The following is a 20,756-nucleotide window of genomic DNA, read 5'->3' on the forward strand; positions in this document are numbered from 1 at the left end:
TTAGCCTGAAGTTAAAAAGGAGTATAGAGCCCTGAGCTGTGTCTAAATTGTTGTTGCACTTAATTTAATCGGTTTGCATTGATTTAGTTTACCATCTGAGTTAATCTGAAATCATTTAATGGTTTATTTAAATTAGGCAGGAATCTAATTTCAATAAAAATGCAGTTATTTTCAAATACACATAACCTTTTTACAGTTTGGTCAGACTTTCTGGACATTCACATTCATGCTTTTATACAACATTGCTAAAAAACAGCCCATCTATCTAAAGCTGGTTAAGCAAGCTGGTTGATCAGCTTAACTATTGTCCAGTACAGGGTATGCTTTGTTTAGGTTTGGTTGATTAGCTGGTTTATAGGCATCCAAATGACCAAGCTTGTTGACCACTATGACCAAGCTGGTTAACCAACATGACCACAATGGCAAAAAAAAGGCATGATGAACATAACTAAACTGTTTGATCAGCATGACCAGCATCGTGAACCTGCATAACCAGAATGACCAAACATGAGCAAAATCAAATGCAACATGCCCGATGCTGGTGATGAGCTGGTTTACCAGCCAGTTTACCACAATTTAAATTACCATGACCATCAAAAACCAGCTTAGACCATCTAAAACCAGCTACCAGCAAAAATGCTGATATGAAGCTGAATTTTTCAACAGGAATATTAATTACTGCTGGGAATAAAAAAAAAAACTCACTGTGAGTTTAACAAGCAGAGAGAGAGAGAGAGAGAGAGTTTTCAACAATATGTACACTGCCTAGTGAAGTCCTTCATTAAAACCTACTGTTTTGTAGATGCTCTGGTTGCTTATATAGTCATCACAGTCGAATGTCAAAGTCACTCAAGTTCATAGACTTGTCAATTTTTCCAGCTTTAACACATCAACTTCAAGTTCACTTGCTGCCTCATACATTCTACCACTTGGCAGGTACCATTGTAATGAGATAATTAGTGTTATTCACTTCACCTGTCAGTTGTTTTAATGATTGGTCTAAATACACAAATTTTAATCAATTACACATGTTTTGTTTTACATGTTTATTTCCTTTGTGTGTATTAAAACAAAAAAGGGCTTATTACTACCTTTTTAATACCTTTTAATTGTGGGTAAAAAACTTTGCGTCAAGCATGTAATGGGCTTTTCTGTGTCTGTTTGTGCAACACTAAGCATGGACACCAGAAAAGGGAGAAGAGAGAACTGTCTGGGGATCTGAGAACCAACATTGTGGACAAATTTCCACAATCTTAATATTAAGGTTACAAGACCATCTCCAGAGATCTTAATGTTTATTTGTCCGTGATGCACAACATAATCAAGACATTTACAACACATAGCACTGTAGCTTGTCTTCCTGGACGTGGACGGAAGAGAATAAAAGAAATTCAAGCTGTCCTGCAGGCTCAGGGTGCATCAGTGTCAGCGCAAACTATCCATCAACATTTGAATAAAATTAGATGTTATGGCAAAATTCGTCTGGGATAATGTATTGTGGACAGACAAGACCAAGATTAAGCTTTTTGGTAAATCACATCATCCTTCTGTTTACTAAAAACACAGTACCTACAGTCAAATATGGTGAAGATTCAAATGTGTTTTGGGGTTATTTTGCGGACTTTGACACTGGATTCCTTGACTCCAAAGGAATTTGGGTCTCGATGTAGGGCCCAGTGTCAGAACGCTGGGTTTGTATCCTAGGTCATGGGTCTTCTAGCAGGACAATGATACATTAAAAAGCACCCAGAGATGGATGGAAAGAAAGCTTTGTAGAGTTCTGAAGTGGCCAGCAATGAGGCCAGATCTAAATCTCATTAAAAACCTATGGAGACAAATTATATAAACTTACATTAAAAATATATATATAAAAAGAACGAAAACACATTGAATGAGAAGAGGTGTGTCCAAACCTCAGACTGAAACAGAATAAATGTTCAGTCTGTGGTGAAGCAAACGCCAGAGGTGCAGGTATTGTTTTCATAGAGTGCCATCTAGTGGTCATTGCAAATGCTGCTGTGTGACAGACAAACATTAAAATTATATTACTCACTGTAAAAACTGTATTACTCTGCTGTTAAAAATGAGAGTATGTATGTCATCAATACACATTTCATTAAACAGGTAAACATTAGCCGTCACCTGTTCCAACTACAACAGTTTATCTCCAAGCATTTATACGAAGTAGGTGTTTTGGCCAGGACTGCTTTATGAATGATTTAGTACAAGACAGCAAGATAAACAACCAGAACAGAGATTATTCATATATACATCTACTTAAATACACAGTACAAACAAACAGCCTGTTTAATGCAATTAGAATTATAGACAAGACAGAAAGGATACAGGAAAAATACAAATATTACTACGACCACCACCACCAGAACTACTACTACTACTACTACTACTAATAATAATAATAATAATATTAATAAATGAAATACAAGACAATTACCTTAGTGTTATCAGACGTCTAATAAAACAAACTGAAAAAACAACCTTGCATGTACTTTTTCCTAAATATAACATACTTTATCAGCTTACACCATACAACATACTATATTAATGTGGTGTCAGGGTTTGTTGTGCCTTCTTGAGGACATCCATACATTACAAACCATCATTGGTCATACTATTGTGGGATTAATTGTAACTAAAAGAGGGGTTAGTGGTAAAACATAAATAAAAGTTAGAACAATTTAGTCAAGTAGAAAAACATGCTTTATGAGTGGTTTGGCATTTGTCTTGAGCACGATGACAGGAAAAAACGTTGAACGGCACCACGTCCTTAAAACGTGTGGCCACTAGATGTCGCTAAGTCACCGCGATAAGACTGTGTCGTCTTTGCCTTTCACATATGTGAAACAGACTATATTTATTAAAATTAAAACGCATTATAATAAACCTTTTTTGTTGTGTCTGTGTAACTCTGGGGTCCAGTCTTAGTCTATTTATTTTTAGGATATATGCTAAGTGCATCAACTCAGATACATTTTTATATTTAACCCTGGTTTTCACACACTATATTGTTTATTATTTATATTTTACAGTATATGACGTTTAATTATACACCTGATTCAACGTTGTTTTGGTTGGAAACAAAAAAGTATGCATCAGAACATGAAGTATGAACATTTCTTTTATTTTGTTCATCTGTGGATGAGAGTAAAAACATTAGCATTAGCATTAGCAGTAGTTAATCATGTGGTGATGCTAAATATTTAATAAACATGTAATTGGTCATTTATCTGTGTTGTGTTTTTACTAATAAAAATAAAACCGCTGATAACTGTATTCTAAAACTGTAGGAAATCGCTTGTAATCTCACTATAGTAAGTGCGACTTTATGTCAGAAGTTTGTCTTCCACTGTAACGATTACAAAACACTTTTGTAAGACGAGCTCCACACACGCACCGCGAGCTGATTGGTCACTGGACGCGTCACTCATGTGGCTCCGCCCTTAATATTTTCGCGCGCTCTCTGCTCGTAGTCATGTTCGGTTGGCTCGCGCGTTTGACCTAATTGGCTCTCGCCCAAAAAGCGCAGAGCGACAGATGAGGGCCAAAGATTGGGAGCGTTTGTGTAACACGAACCGGGCAGAAAAGTAGAAAAAGAAAGTAGAAAAGTGGCCTTGTGACCACATTTAACACTGTTTATTACACAGGCAGCCGACCGGCTGATACAAAGAACAACAGCGCCGAGGTTTCAGCACAAACGCTTATTCTGAGTACATAACCAGTTTTATAGCTTCTTAAACATGAAGGCAGCGATCATCTGAGGTGATTGTTTTTTATGTATATAATTAATAAATACTATATATAGTATTTACCAATAGTATATTACTTTTACTATTACTATTACTACTTATACTACTACTACTACTACTACTACTACTACTACTAATAATAATAATAATAATAATAATAATAATAATAATAATAATTAATTTATATATTCATAAAATGTATGCTTCAGTCAGATTTTTTTTTCTGATTTTACACTACAGGTTAAAAGCTGCTGTAAGGCTGAAGGGAGCTGCTTCCGATTCTTTCTGTATAAACAAAAACAAAAAAAATCTACATTTTATAGATTACTTTATAAAAACAAATAAAACTGCCTTTTTCGGTTGTTATGTGGAAACAAAAACTCGTAATTGAGAATTGTTTAAGTATTTGAAGAATATTAGGGTTTTTTGTGCAATATTATCGCCCAGCCCTAGTATATATTTGTATGAGTTTTTTTTTCTTGTAATGTTTTTGTGCTTAGTTATCGGGTATTTAAAGATTTAAAGGCGCTGTGCTATCGCTAGTTAGCTGGGTTGGTATGTTCTGTGTACTGAAGCATCCATCCTCCGGGGTGCTGCTGCTCTGCTCTATACCGCCTGTGCGGCGGCGCTGGGCTTGTGTAGGCTGTCGCTCGGTGCGCGGTGCGCATGCGCGGGGGGAGCCCGAGGTAGGCCCTGCTGTTTTTCTAACTCCAGTCAATCCAACGCGGCCATCTAAACCAAAACACGGAGAGAGAAATCCCCCGCAGCGGCGAGCGAGCGAGGTAAGGAGCGGCGGACCTGCACCGCCGGGCTGCGCTTGTTATACGGCGGTAACGCGGGGAGGCGGGTCGGGCGGCGCGGGGCTGGCTGTAGTAAAGGCGGTGGATAGAGCAGGAGAACAGCGCGGTGTGTGTGAGAGAGAGTGTGTGCGTGAGTGTGAGTGTTTTTCTGATGCTCGCTGGGGAAGGAGCTGAAGGCCTGCTGACCCACATTTCGGTCTCGCTCAGTGAGACTACACGGCCAGGCTTACAGTGGCGCTCCGCAGCCCGCTAACGGAGCCCCGGCTAGGGGGCTGATCCGAGGCTGCCGCGCTGTTCGGCGGGTTGGTGTGGAGCTGGTTGACCCGGCGGACTGTGAAGTTTACCGCGGTGACTGGGGCTCGCAGTGACCCGGGCTGTTATCAGACCAGAGCGCTTCTAGGTCACACTTAAGCGCTGTAGCTGTGTGTCGTGTGCGGCTGTAAGGCTCTCTGCCCACACCAGCGGCGCTGTATTCTCTATATCATCTATATCCGAGCCGGGGGATCACAGCTAGCCTGGCTAACCTGCAGACAGACCCAGGTCCAGCGCCCCGGTCACCGCAGGGCTCCGCTCGCAGCAACCTGTTAGAGGGGCGGCACGGCCAGCGGCGGAGCCCCGCTCTCTGGCTATCTGACCGCGGCTGTAACGTTATTAGGCTAGTCCGGTGTTGTGTCCAGTCTAATGCTAGCTACCCTGTCAAACCGTGCCTCTACCCCTGTGCATAATGTTTATAGGCAAAAATTAACAAATAAAATAAAGCACTGTAAGTAATCATGCCCCTGTAGAAGTGTAACGTTAGCGAGTTAGGATATTTTGATTAAAGCACTGGCAATATAGTTAGCTAACAGGGTAAAGTTAAGGTAATAAATGTTATTAAATAGCCCGTTTCTTATAATGTCTAATTGTTTATTATTCTTAATTTAAGTAATATTCCTATTTTTATTGTTTAATGCACCCAATAATAATAATAATAATAATAATAATAATAATAATAATAAAAACAGAATAAACATGGAAAAACACACTAAAAACGTTAAATAATGCGGGTCAGCGCATGCGCACTGCCGGTAAAAAGCACATATCGAGGGGAATACAGCTCGTCGAAACGCCGGTTGGTTCACAGTTGAGCTCCCCGCCTGTGGACGGTGGAGGTGCCGGGGGAGGGTGCGTGCGCTGCGGTGTTGCGGCGCCGCTCTGGCTCCCGGAACATACCCCCCGATTCCCGCTCGCTCTATAGTGGAGTTAGCTCAGCTGCTTCTCCTCAGACGAATCTTCTCTAGCTCTGAGCAGCCTGAAGCCTTAAGCACCTGGGGAGGTCTGAGAGGACATCAGTTTAGGGCTGCGAATAACTAATGACTTATGGTAGTCGACTAATCTGATGAATAATTATTTTTCTGTTAGTCAGTTAGTTAACGATTATTCCTGCCGTGCCCTCCATCACTTTAAAATGAAGGAAACAGCTGACTGTGGGGTTTAAATGTCATACAACTGCCCTGAAGATGTTTTAAATGTGAAAAGTACTGATATTTAGGTAGTAAATATGAATTCTGATGTATTTGGACATTTGGAGACATGTCTTTAGCTAAGTAATAATGACCACACCATCGGAGCCTACAAAATTGATTACTGTTTTTAAAAAAATATTTTCTCCAACAGCAGCCTGTAAACATCCCAGTAAACACCATCCAGAATAGTACTTAAAGGTCATTGCTGCATAAAATTGACTTCACATTACCACGTTCACATTACCAGCCTGAAGTGATGTGGCTCAGCCACTTCCATATGTGGTCCTAAATCATGTATCCAATCCATAGACATGCGTCACATAAACGGTCAAATCGGAATGTGTCATGTGCATGTCATGCAAAAACAGCAAAAGCAAACTTGCTCTCCACTCCTGCAAAAGATGCTCCACATATGAGCTGTTAACTCATCCATTTTCGTTTGAAAAGCTACGAGTCTTCTCTCAAATATGGCATTTTTTGTTGTTGGTGAAGAAGGCAATGTTTATAAACGTATCAATTTTGCATGTAAGATGTTTCAACGACAGATTAGTTCACATTACACACAGAGACATTTGTGAAAGTGAACCGTCAAGATCTGAGCAAAAATTTGATTTGGGCAATGTGGCTTGTACAGTGAATGTAGCCTTAGAGTCGGGTGTTTTCAATTAATGGGATATTTTATTTAAAGAGCAGGGTTGTTGCACATCAGGCTGGGAATAGTTACAAACTATTATTCTAATTGGTGAATTCTGTTAACTTTATTTTCAAAAGCACAGTCAGGTGAATGGGACAGTATATTAAGAGTTCATTTACAAAAACGGATAAAGGAATGTTTAAATGAGAAAACCTACTGTATTTGTATAAGAAAATAATGCCCCCTTAGTAGTATTAGGCTGGAAAGCAATGGATCTGTGCTCACTGGAGTCACGGAGCTCCATTCAGTAGCTTGGAGTGATGTTTGTTTGTCAGAACTAATCATCCAACAGCAGAGGATAGAACCAGGACCAGTTGTTTGCTTAATTTATAGTTGTGCAGATATAATTAATATGAGCTGTGGTCAGATATTTATGGTTCCTGGTTCTAAGTTCAAGATCAGTGGAAGTAATTTACAGTGTGGAGGCGAGTTTGAATGTTTATGGAGCGAAGCATCAAGCTTATCGTTAAACCGCCAGCTTCCTCACGTGCATCTTGTTGACCTCTGTGAACATTAAAAATGATCCTTGAATGCAGGTTGTAGTCAGGTGGCCACTTCCAGTTTAAGATAAGGGGGAGAAGCAGGTTATTGATGGACAGTGAATGCTGTACATCCAGGATGTGAGCATTCTTTTGCATGCATGTGATTCAGACAGTGCGATTAGCAGCAACATTTCAGAGTGCATGATTTCAGAATTCATATTTCAGTCTGTCCAGATTCTGTTATTTCCTCTATGGGTTAAAACTCTCTATAAATATAAACTTTTCGATTATTGAGTCCAGCTATTAAAGGTGCAACCAGCTGACACTGGCATTTAGCTATAACACTCTCTGCAGAAAAGCATTGTCAGTAGAATGAGATGCTCTGGAGTAGGGCTACATTATATTGAAATAAAATATATTGCAATCGTTTGTTTTTCTTTTATGAGAATATTGTGATTTACTATTTTGTATTGAGCACTGATTGTGCAGCATTAACAATGCTGATTTTTTTGCAGCCTTACTGTAGAGCAGGGTTGGCATATGAGCCCTACAACTACTGAATCAAAAAGCTCCAGCATGTTGTGAGACCTATACTAAGAGAATAGGAGGGCTGTAGTTTAGATTGTTGTATTTCAATCCTGGTCTTAAAGCCAGAATGACCTGCACATGTATTGCTTTCCCTTCTCTGAACACATGGGGTACAACTGATCAGCTCCTTAACAAACCCTTTCAGACTTGCATTGAATGTGTTATATATCAGTGAAACCAGGGAAATGGTGTTCTATTGCCAGAGTTTCCATGTCTGCAAGTCCCTTAGACCTGGACTAGTACAATAAGACCAGTCCTTTACATATTGAGTGTATCTGTCTTTTGTAGCTCTGATGCAGTTGAATTGAAATTTTGCCTAAACCGGGCCCAAACTTCCTTGTGTCTACAGTTCAGGCTGATGGAGGTAGTTTAATGCTGTGGGTGATGTTCTCCTGGCACACTTTGGAACTGCTTATATCAGTCATGTTCACAGCCTGTTTGAGTGCTGTCACTGAAGAACTCCATGCTTTTATGACCACTATTTACTCCTCTTCTTATTGCCGACCTTACACCAAGCGATTTTCAAGCGATTTCACTGTTGCACACAAATTTCCAGTCTCGGGATAAAATCATGAGTCTTGCTAGAGTCGAGTTGTGGTCGCGTCATCTCGATTGTTCAGTGTAAGGTGGTTAGTGTTGACTTTTTCTCGTCCTGGCATTCAGATGAAATCAATTGTGTTTAATATTATAAGTCTTGAGACGTAGCTCACACAAATAGTGACCTGAAGAATGTAGGAGTAGGAGAGCTGCGGGAAACCACAAGGCAAGCGTGGGAACTTTTGTGGAACTGGACATAGATGAGACTCAGGCGATGGCTCTAAAACCACAGTTCCTGGAGTCTACAAAAGGAGGAGAAACTGGTGGAGCTGTGGAGTGAGCAAAAATGTCTCTTTGACGTGTCTTCCCATTTAAAACAATAGTAAAAGAAATAAAATAATCTCAGAAAGACACTAGTTGCAGTCTTGCACATAGTGACCCTGCAAGATCCCCAGTCTTTGCAAAATTTTAGCCTGTGTTTATTCTGTGACTAAAAAGTCTGTGTCCTGTCTTTAGATGTGAGAGGGTGTCAGGCCTTAGTCTATTAAAAGTCTTTTCAGAGTCTTTTCGAAGTCGTCTAGTGTATGGTTAGCATAGGGCTGTTCAGTATGATAATTCATCATGTCACAAAGCAAAGGACATCTTAATTTAGTTTTATGACACAGTATGAATCTGAGACTTTCCTCAATAATTAATTTAAAAGAATTCTTCGGAACGTATTCGTGAATGAGGTGAGTGAGTTCAGTGCTCGTCAGTGGCCTTCCCAGTCACCCGATCTGAATCCAATAGTGCAGTAGTGGGATGTGGTAGAACAAGAAATTTACAGTATGAAAATCCTCCTGTAAAAATCTGCAGGAATTACATGATGCAGTCATGTCAAAAGTCTCAAAGGAATGTATCTAACATCGTGTGGAATCCATGACACAAAGAACTAAGGCTGTTTGCAAACAAAGAGAGGCCTTACCCAGTGTATAATTCACAGTATGTCAATTTCATGGTATATTGAGATTAGATCTCATCTTGACGATACTTGAGAAAGTAGTTCTGGCTAATTTATTCCTCTATGACACCAGTCTGAAGAGTTTCTCACCAGGAGCCTTTTGAACAGTCCTTCACTAATAGCCAGTAATCTAACCACAGAGTGGAAAAAGGGTTACGCTGTGAGCTGAAGGCTGATGCTAAATATGTGGATAAAATTGTATGGTTTTAATGCTATGGATAAAATCTCCCTTGATAAGAATTCTATGTGAATTGCTTTTTGTTGTTTTACAGAAACTGGTAATTTAATAGATTTCCTTTTTGGTGGAAAACAAGCAATTAATGAATATTTAATGCTCTGATTATGCAGAAAATTGAATTTGGAAGCTTTCATTTCTTGTTCTTTAGAAACTCCATAGTAACTTTCCCCTGATAGTTCTTTTGTCCGACTTTGTGTAATAAAAATATGCATTTTACTACCTTGACTCCAAAATCAGCTGCATTGAAATACTTGGCAACCAAGGTGTTGGTTTCTGTTTAACTTTCTTGTGTTTGGATATACTTTGAATGTTTGGCTGTGTATTTGGATGAGCTGAATAAGCCTGGCGTAGGTTTCCCAAACACAGATTACTCATCACCTCAACTGAACTTCTGAATGTGGGCTTCTGTCTGAGGAGCCCAACCAGAAACAGATTTTAAACCATCAAAAATAAACAAGAATATGTATTCGTAGATTTTCAGCGGTGCAGTCATCTGCCTGCTGTTGAACTGCCCTGTTAAATGTTGTATTTAACTGACAAATGAAACAACAGGGTCAGATAATGTACTGTTTGGCTACTGAGCCACAGAGGAGATGCTTACTCTGGAGAAACTGAATAGCCTTTGTGTTCTTGGTCAAGATTTTAAAAACTTTGGTCTTTGTTTCAGTATTCCTTGATGAAGGTTTATTTTAACACTCACTTTAAACATTTTGTAAATCCTGATTCGTTTTATTTTAATAAAATGATTAAAGCCATTTGTGTTGTCTTTGACTACATTATTTTAGTATTATTGTTTAACAGCATTGATCTAACTTGTTTTAAGTTCACTTAAAGATTGCCAGCCTGAAGTCAATCATATTTTTGTCAGGTTGTATTTGGCCATCTGTATACTGTATTCATTTGTAAATGTTAGTGACCTTTATCTGTCTATAATGTTAATAAATCTGCCCCTGAAACTGCACACATTGATGTGTTAATGAAAAGAGCCATTTTGTCCACTAAGTACATGGATACAGGCTAAAAGATGCATAAAATACAATCTAACCATTTATATTCATGATGCTCGTGACCACATATAAAACTGACTCAAATCGGAATGGAAAATATTGAATTTGACCTGTCCACACAGACCTAAAAATCTGTCACATAAAGGCAAAAATTTTGATTTGAGTTCACTTTTAGCTTGGTAATGAGAACAGAGGCTTTTATATGTGGTCCTAGATCAGATACATACCTGCTAATTAAAAAGGGCCGCATCGGATTTTATGTATTCCTAGACGAATGCGCTTAGTGCTGTTGGTGACAGATGCCTGAGTCCCTATGAGCTGATGTGAATAAATGTGTTGGTGTGCACATGTGTAGGTGATTGTTACAGGACAGATGTGTTGACAATAGCCAGATCTGATCTGAGTGGAAAATTATAATGTTGATTCATTAATAATATCTTAAAATTATTGAATGATTGGACTCTTTTACAACAGCAGTTGAATATCATGTAAAAAGGATTTCTTGCTTTAATTGTTGTATAAAAGTATTATCCTACAGTGTTTACTTTTATCTACAATACTTAATAGTTTTGTTTCACCTCTGTACTCTTGGTGTTCTTTGTGATACACCGGAAGGACTAGTCCACAATGAGAAAGTGAATAAATGCTGAAAATAGCATTGAGTATGTGTAGAGTGGGCTTGACCATGTTTTTACATGTTCAATCCCTCGCAATCAAGTACAAAGACAGCACAGTTGTATTCAAGGCTATAGGAGGATAGTTTGTTAATGCTATGAAGGATAGTTACGTCATCACTGTCAGACAAAAAACCTTTATCTATTTTTGTTGTTTTCCACTTTTTGGGATAATGTGGGACTTGCAGCACATAACAGAGCGGGAGAGAAGCATGTTGTCAAGGCGGGGGGTTGGGGTGGTTGTGGTGCGGCCAATCATTGCTAAGGCGCCTTGCCTTAAATACTGCTGTGGAAAACCCTTATTTAAATATGCCAGTTGTTTACACAGCATCAATTATAAGCAATTCAATAATAATTGGATAAATAGAAATACTCTGAAATGATTGAATCAGAATTGATGAAAAAAATCTATATTGTGATAATAGCAGTTTCCTGTCTTGAACAAAATGTATTTTTGGTCAAATTGTTTGTATTTGCTGTTTATAGGTATGCCACAAATTATGGGGTAAGATGTGGTAGATTTTGTGGTAGAAGTTCTTGCTGTATTAAATGATTTCTTCAGTATTTGTTACATTATTTTATACAAAATTATAAAAAAAAATGATAAAAGTAAAAAAAATAGACAAAAGTTTAGTTTTTTGTACTTTTTGTTTAAAACTGTTGGCCATTACACATCCCTACTTTTAACACTGATTTAGTTGACAGTTAAAACATTTTGTTTCTTATCCTGTATAGTTGTCATTTGGAGAAACAAGCCATAAACTCTTTAAACCAGAACTGTGTGGAGATGTTGCTAGAAGAGTATATTGGTTAGCTGAGTGACGAAAGCCACTTCTGATGTGATTCTATAAATGTTGTAATGGTAAAGCTGCTTGATTTAGTAAAAAGCTGCATTATTCTGTGCCAGTGGTTGTTATTGCTGAACTCTCTTGCGGTGTTTAGGTTTATTGGTATAAGAAGCTTTGCTTCCTGAAACCAGAAAATGTGTTGCTGTTAGTTATTGTGAACCTATTGTGAGTCTAATCCAGTTCTGTAGCAAATCATGCTTGGTTTGAACGTGATGGATAATATCTTAATATTTGCTGTTAATTTGTTACGCAGTTTTTCAGTATCTGCCGATACTGATATGAGTGCGATGTCGTCATGCATCCTTCCTGTTTAGATTTTGATTCAGACAATAATGTTGTAATATTCACAGACCGTGCTTCTCAGTCTTCTCTCTGTTCTCATACAGCTGCTGCCTCTATTTGTTCTCAGAATGCCGATTTCTTCACATAAACCACCGTGTTTAATAATTAAGGCTGGCCTCCGCAGATCTGCTCTGGCAAGGATGTGTTCTTTTCCATTAAAGTTTTTGCATCTTTTCAAATTTCCTGCCTCCATATGGGGAATAAGCTGGAGTCAGTGGCAGTCTTATTCCCAGGCAAATGTTTGGCACTCTCAAAGGGACACCGGAGCCAAACTGGAGGGAGGCCAGCGGCCCTGGGCCCAGAGGGACTCGTGACTTCTCTGTGGGTGTGTGGGTCACTATGACGCGTCCTTCTGCAGGCCCAAAGCTCCATCCGCCCACTCCACCCTTACCCGCCTGCTTCCATCGTGCCACCGTGTTGAGGCTCTTTTTATTACTGCAGAAGTGCATCACAGCTTTACACCTAATGCAGAGATGACAGGAACAAAAACTTGGTTTATACTTAATGCATTGCAAAACAGACACTCCCCCATGCAAAATCTCCACACACCGAATATACTGTATTTGTATGTAAATGGTGATGCTTACACACAGATGCCAGGAATTTACCAGTAATTACCAGTATGTTTCACACAGGGGCACTTAGCAGATAGGAGAATATTGTTGCATCATTAAACTCATCTCAAGTGAGCATAAACACACCTGTGTGACAAGAAGGGATGTCCCAGTTACGTTTTTTTTGCCCCTGAGGCGGAGTCATTAGATTTTGAGTCCCAATCGAATACTTTTCAGTGCAGTAAAACAGGAGGAAAGAACACATCAAAGTTATGCCTTAAGGTTTTTTTTTTTTATTTCAAATTTTTCCCATTTTCTCCCCAATTTACACGGCCAATTACCCAACCCACTCATTAGGACTCCCCCATCACTAGTAATGCCTACCCACTAATCTACCCACCTGGAGGGAGCAGAGGCAATTGTGCTACCTCTGAGCGCCGGAAGCTTGATGGCAATGCTGCATGAGCTGGGGTTCGAACCTGCAACCTCCTGCTCATAGTGGCAGCGCTTTGGACCGCTGGACCACTCGGGCCCCCTCTTAAGTTTGCTTTTTTTATATATTATTATTTTTAATTATGGTGTCACACAACAACAGTAATTAATCATTATTAAGAGCATGATTCTTTTCTGTTTCTGGCTCTGGTAGTTCTGTGTTTTTAGGAGGGAGAAATTAATAAAAGTGTTGTGTGGTTAAGTCCTGGCAGACTAGATTTAGACTAGAATTTTTTTATGGTATTGTAATATCTGTGTTATAATCTTATGAAGTTTTAATGCTTTTCAAAAGAGAGTGCCTGCGAGTCTTCTGCACAGTGCCGCTATGTCCACATTTTGTAGGAAAATTGAGGGGCTGCCAGTGTGAACGCAGCATGGGCTGCACGGGGTAACAGTGTTATGCTACATATTTGATAAATCCCTAATCTGGTCCATTAAAAAAATGTGATCGGAAATCTGGACCCATTACATATTTTTCAATGGACCGGTATCGGGGACATCCCTAGTTGCAAGGAATGGCCGTCCGATGCACCGGCTTTTTTCCCAACACTTAAATACACATCATTTCCTAGCCTCAAGGAAAAATTTATGGAATTTATTCTGTTTTTTCAAATTGTCCCTGTACATTTGCAAACATTTATCATATAAAACATGAGAAGAAGAAACAGGGACTATGATCCTTTTCCGTGTTCTGGACCACACTGTTGAGAACAGGAATGAGTGTAGTGGAAATCAGAAGTTTAGAGAGCAGAAGCTGAGGATCTCGCACCTCCATTGGTCAGAAGAATTAGTTGGGTCAGTCATATAGGATATTACTTCACTGAGTCATAATTGATTAGCAGGAAGTTGAGAAAACCTTAACTTGATTTGTTGATGTGATGCTATGTAGTGTTATGCCAAATCGGGGTTACAAATTGTGTATGCTCATAGAAAATGATGGCAATGGTCACTTGTCACTTTGTTACCTGCTAGTAACCTGGATTTTATTTGTTAATAAAGCATAATTAATTTGTTAGCTTAGTTATGAGAGGTGTTTAGTTTCGGCCTCTGTGTTTATAGCAGAGATGGTGTTTTCCAGTCCTGTAATTGTCTAATAAGAATTTTTTTATTTGTCAGTAATAGGACTGCCACGATTAGTCGACTAGTCACGATTATGTCGACTATTAAAATAGTCGACGACTAATTTAATAGTCGATTAGTCGTTTTTTTTTTTTTTTTTCTTTGTTTTTCTCTCCAAACTGCTGCGACTGCCTTTCTGTCCTGGACGCACATGCGCAGTAGTGGAAACCGGGGTAGGTAGTGGACGACATCTCAGGACATTATACAGACAGGCTCTGGTTTCATGGCTACCCCGCTACAGAACTCAAAAGTGTGGGATCACCAAGAAAATAAAAGTGAAACGCGTGCAATGCAATATCTGCAATGAAGAACTTGCCTTCCTCGGCAGCACAACCGCGATGCACGAGCACCTGAAAAGGAGGCATGTTGTGGCTGATTAAATGACGAAGAAGCTAAATTGCTATTTAGCTGCTAAAATTAGCGTAAACAGAGCGTTAACTTAGTACTTAACTTACTCATCTTGATAGCTTTAAAACAGAGGTCACTAATAGGCGGACCGCGATCCGGATCCGGACCCAGACGTTGTCACAAATGCCGTCCCAAACCGATAAACTACAGAGAAGGATTTCATTCTGACAGTGGCTTCTGTTTTCAGTGCTTTTCGGTGCAGTAAACTCACAGATCACTCATGTGTGGTGTAAAATCACCAAACGCTCTCCTCTGCCAATCAGATCTGTGCAGACCGCTGCCCTGTGTACGGTAATGTACACAATATCTGGACAGAGAGGCATTTTTTATTAATATACTTTTTTTTCATAATAGTTCAAACAACCTCACAGTTGAGATGTTTCATAAATGCCAGTGCCTTATCCTTATTTTACACAGTTGTTTACACTTTATGCTAAACAGTAAAATAATTGTCTGTTACAACAAGCTGCATATTTCATTAAAGGTTTAATGAACTATGATTTTAATTGTTTTTATTTTTAGTTAGCATATAGCTGAAATCTAATGTTGGTTGTTAATAGCTGCTGCATTCTATTGTGATAAACTGTTTTATATTCAATTAACGTATGATCCGATTAGTCGACTAATCATAAAAAATAATCGGTGATTAGTCGACTATAAAAATAATCGTTTGTGGCAGCCCTAGTCAGTAACAGTATGGCATCAGCCTTGTCCCCAGGACATTGCAATTTTAATCTCTGGTGATGCCACAGCTGATTGTCTTGTCACAGAATTGTCACAGAATTGGCTGTTTGTGTTCTCCTTAAAGCGTGGTCAGCTGTATGATGTCTTTGTGTTTTTGGCAGTTCTAAAAGCACCTGGTGATGACAAACTAGAAGGAAATATATACGTTTTAAAATGAGGTATTTTAGGCTATAGCACTTTTGTTCATAAGAGCATATAACAGTAAGCCTCTGACAACTTATACATTCTAGCTGCTCCCCCACAGACTGAAATGGGCAGTGTTAGTGTGTGCTGTTTCAGGCTAGATTTGTCACAGGACTCATTTTTTTCCCTGCTCTTTGATATTTGATGCAGTGTTTTCTGCTAATCCTAGCACAGTACTAATACCTAGAATCAGACTGGTGCCATTTTTAGTTTGTGTCATGCAGTCGATTGCGACAGACAGTAATTTGAATGTGGTACTTTGTGAAGAAGAACTGGAAACTCTATTATGCTTATTTACTTATGAAGGTTGCTGTAGCTCTTATTTCTTTTCTTTTTTTTTATCAGAAATTAAGATTTCAGATGAGCAGCACTGAAGCTCAGGCCTCATTCTGAAGCTACTGCTCTGATATAGTAAAGTGAAAGCTAAATTGCTCTTCCAACTGCATAGAAAAGATATTGAAAATCTTTAATAAAATGGTTCATTTCCACAAATAGTCATAGTTTTAAGTGTATTAGGACAGACAGCTACAGTGTGTAGGTCTTGTTTGTGAAGGTGTTATATGGAGGCAGATTAGCAATGTTTCAGGTGCCCTTGGGCAGGATTTGTAGGCTAAAACTGCACTAAATGTAGTATAATAACACCACATTAACCAACCCTAGAATTTTAGTGATTTAATGCTCATATATTGTAGGTGCTTTTTTTCTTATTAGTTTCATTCAGTGTTTAAGTGTTTTTTTTTTATTATTGCATATGATATGATACGGCACATCCCTAACTGAGATATTAAAAAAAATACAGGAATTTTATCAGATTTGTAACAGAAGTCAATGACCCAGAATGTCATGATACTAATAATGCACTCTAAATATCTCAATATATCCAGGATTAAAGTAAAAATAAATGATACTGGACAGATTTAATCTGTTTCTAGTAGATATATAATGGATTTTAGAAAATATAATTTTCTAAAAACAGTAAAAAGTAGTACCCTGATGTGATAATTAGGTGTGGGTGATATGGCACAATATTCCATGTTATAATATCAATTACAATATTCAAACGTGTTGGCGATATTATTGCGTACAATATGATATGGGACACCCCTAATGCACACACTTATTTTTGCAGGTTTTTGAGAATCTATAAAATGCCCTATAGCAGTGATCGTATGCTCCATGCAAGAGGAAGAGAGTAACTGCATAAAAAAATCATTTAGCCAATAACCTCATCTAACTTGTGTGGGTGACTGCGGTCTGTAGGGCAGCTTAGCCACACAGCTTCAATAACTAGAACAGGCTTTCCTCAAATGACTAAACAAAAAGCTTTATATGAGTAGAACATTGCGATTTGTACAGTTTGCTGTTTGACAGATCAGTGCATTTTAGAGTGTTGGTCTGTGAGAAGACAATGTCTCCTGTCAGAAATAGACACATTGATACCATTAAACAGACTGCTTCACTCAGAGTGGCTGATCTGCAATAGAACTGTCAGATGCATGAATATATTCCTGTACATTTAAATACCTAATTAAGGCTGGATTCAAATGGATTGTTGTTGTTTTCCTCATTTTTGATCAGCTGTTGCACGCACTTCTCTGTGTTTGACTCATCATGTTTGACATACTGGGCTAAATCATGCTAGAAGCAGCTGCAGAAGTAGCTTTAAATGAGTTTGGGTTTGTGTGGCTCCCCATTTGACAGTCGTGTGTTTTTTTTTTGTTATAAAAGATGCAAGTCTTTCCTCTCAAAACAGTCATTCTGGCTAAAGGACAGTATGTCTTTGTTTTGATTGTAAAAATGTAAACTTGATGACATTGACTATTCTTTACAGCCCTGGTGTGTGCCCCAGTGCTGAGGATGACCCAGATGTTTTAGTTCTGATTTCATCTCTAATCAGACCCTCTGGGAGAAGCTAGAGGGCGGAACCAGAACACTTCTTAGAACTCACCTCAAAAACAAGCTGATGCACAGAATGAAATGCATCATTTGTGCCCTGATTTGTTGACATGTTTTAGTGCAGGAAGAATAGTGGAAATTATGGTTTCTTTCTTTTTTTTCGCTCTTCAGCACGAAAATCTGTAGCTTTAGCAGTTTGTATATATGTTTTTTTTTTCTTTTATGTTTTGCAGGTTGTGATTTAAATAGCTTGTAAATCTTGTATATCTATATCTTTTACATCAAATATCTTGTTTGATGAAACTGATTCTATGTGTAAATTTCCCTAAGCACATTAGAGACTATCTATGGTAATATATGTTGTGTTTTTTTTTGTAATGTTAATGTAATCTATCAGAATAAGAAGATAAATGTGACCTTGTTTGTATCAAAAGGGCTCCTGGAAGTTTCAAAACCTCTGTGTGTAGACTTTATGTAGAATACATTTTGATTGCAGTGGACTGGTTTGGGGTGACAGAAAGGCGACAGTAATTAAGGCTACGTTTACATTATAAGCCACATTGCTCATATCTGATTTTTGGCTCAGACTGGATTTTGCTCTCTTGGCGGTTTCACATTCACAAATGTAAGTGAGAGCTGTATCTGAGTTTAATGTGAACAAGTCTGTCCCTGAAACGCCTCACATGCGCACATTGATACATGTGTTCACCTTCTTCACCAACAACAAAAAACGTCATATTCGAGAGACGACTCACCACATATAAAAATGGACTTAAATCTGTTTTGAAAAAATCTGATTTGGCACGTTCACGCTGCCATGAGTCACTTCAGCCTGGTAATGTGAACATAGCCTTTGATAACAACTTTCTTCAATTGTGTGCTATATGTTTGGTACAAACTAAAATGGCAGGTTTTGAAAGGTGCCGTGAACCAAGGTCCAGACCAACGGACCAGAAATTGTTCTGCCCAAAAGAAGTGGCCTTGCTCCAGATCTGCTACCCTATGGTCTCAATTTGTCTGCAGTGTGAAAACATTTTTTAGATGTTTCAGATTTTTTAACCAATTAACGAAAATTTATCAGCTTTTAAACAACACAGAAGAAAAAGAATCAGAATCCAACTTCCCTTTGTGTGCACACACTACATGCAGCAGTACAGTGTTGGTGGTTCCTTTAGCAACAGAAATAAATAAATCTGCAGTGAATCTCTTTCATTAATTGTACCGCATGACGTAAATTTAACACCACACCTTAAGTAAGAGGCAACTTGCCAAAAAGTCCTTCTGCAAACAAAGCAGTGTGAAGTACTGAGAGATGCAGCCCATGTAGGTGATTTCAGGATATACCCAACTTATTTACTGCGCTTCCTAAACTGCAAAACTGACCCAAATGTAGACAATAAACTCTCAGAATTATCCGGTGTGAAAAAGCCTTCAGTGTTTGACACAACCCGTAACACTTGGATTGAGTAACAAAGGAACAAAGGAACACATCAGGCTTCTGTCAGCTGAAAAGTACAGAAAGCTGAGAGTTTGTGGTGTTCTTGTTCTGTGTGTTGTTAGCCTAGCAGTACTCCAGCATATACATGTGTGATTTTTGCAGTGGAGATAGAAGGCTAGTGTTATGCAAGCTTATTGCTACAACTCTTGTACAAACATTGTACAAACTGCGTGCTGGTCTGCCACTCACTGTGGAAACAAGTCACAAGACTAGTTTGAGATTAGGCTTGTGACTCTCTTGCTGTCTGTGATTGATGGTAGTATCCAGAACTGTTTTGCAGTTAAGGCACATATATTGAGAATGTGATTTAAAAATATTCACTGCTCATGTATATTTGAGAGTTTTGAAGAATTACATGTTCAGTGGCTACGAATGTTTTTTTTTTCTTCCCTAAATCTGAATTTAATAAATATATTGAAATAATAATAATTACTAGGGGTGTAACAGTACAAAAAAAAAATCACGGTTCGGTTCACACTTTGGTATAAACCCCACGGTTCGGTAAATTTTTGGTATGTTTGGTGGAAAAAAATAAAAAAGGCTGGGCATTCTGTATAGCCTCACCTTTATTACTCACCTTTATTAACTTCATAATAACAATGGATCTTCATTATTATCATGTTTAGTTTTTTGGGATGGAATGTTGTAACGGGGCTCAAGCACTTTTATTAAATGCTTGAGACCAGGGCTCTCTCCTACTGTCATTCTGAGAGGCTCCATCTTTTAGATCTTGTTGGAACAAACAAACAATGAGCCTGATTGTGGTGCTTTATTAAGAACAAAAGCAATAGCATTACTTTACCTGATTAAACTACAAATATATTTCCCTAAGCATATTACTGGATGCATTTCAGTGTTTGAGTTCTTGTTAAGAAATATCAGCATTAGACTGTTAAAATTAAAATATATTAGTTGTCAATCACTTAAAAAATAATTAAATTCATGTTCAATTTTTTTTTTATGCTGGAACAGTGTTGTGTGGTTTAGGTCTGGCAGACTAGATCATTTTGTGCTGTATTATAATATATCATAGGGAGAGAGAAAGAGCGAGAGACACTGTGTGAGCAAGTGAGCGAGAGACACATGACGTGAGCAAGAGAGAGACAAGCGGCGTGAGCGAGAGAGAGACAGTACGAGTGAATTATCTGCGTTTCTGCGAGCGCCAATAGCAACAGTGCTATAGCTACACTTTCTGGGTTATGTTTATTGTTTCCACAAGTCTCCTATAGACTGGCTGTACGGTGTATTCTGCGTGTGTTTACGCAAACCAAACCGTGACACCCGTACCGTGACAGTTCGCCAAGAATACACGTACCGTTACACCACTAATAATTAGTTTGAATCATTATAAAGTGTACTTATTTGGAACGTTGGGGTTCT

The 20,756-nt window shown here is 38.5% G+C and overlaps 1 protein-coding gene across 2 annotated transcripts in view; it reads left to right on the top strand.

The window, feature by feature from the left end:
- Nucleotides 1-4,437: 4,437 nt before the first annotated feature.
- The window catches only part of clocka (clock circadian regulator a), a 74,776-nt gene continuing 58,457 nt past the window's right edge, over nt 4,438-20,756 (top strand). For both annotated transcript variants that reach the window (XM_049481829.1, XM_007259522.4), the window contains exon 1: nt 4,438-4,549. The gene's annotated coding sequence lies outside the window, so the exon portion shown is untranslated. The remainder of the gene's footprint in view (nt 4,550-20,756) is intronic.

This window comes from Astyanax mexicanus, chromosome 1 (assembly GCF_023375975.1).
Source record: "Astyanax mexicanus isolate ESR-SI-001 chromosome 1, AstMex3_surface, whole genome shotgun sequence".
Classification (NCBI taxonomy): domain Eukaryota; kingdom Metazoa; phylum Chordata; class Actinopteri; order Characiformes; family Acestrorhamphidae; genus Astyanax; species Astyanax mexicanus.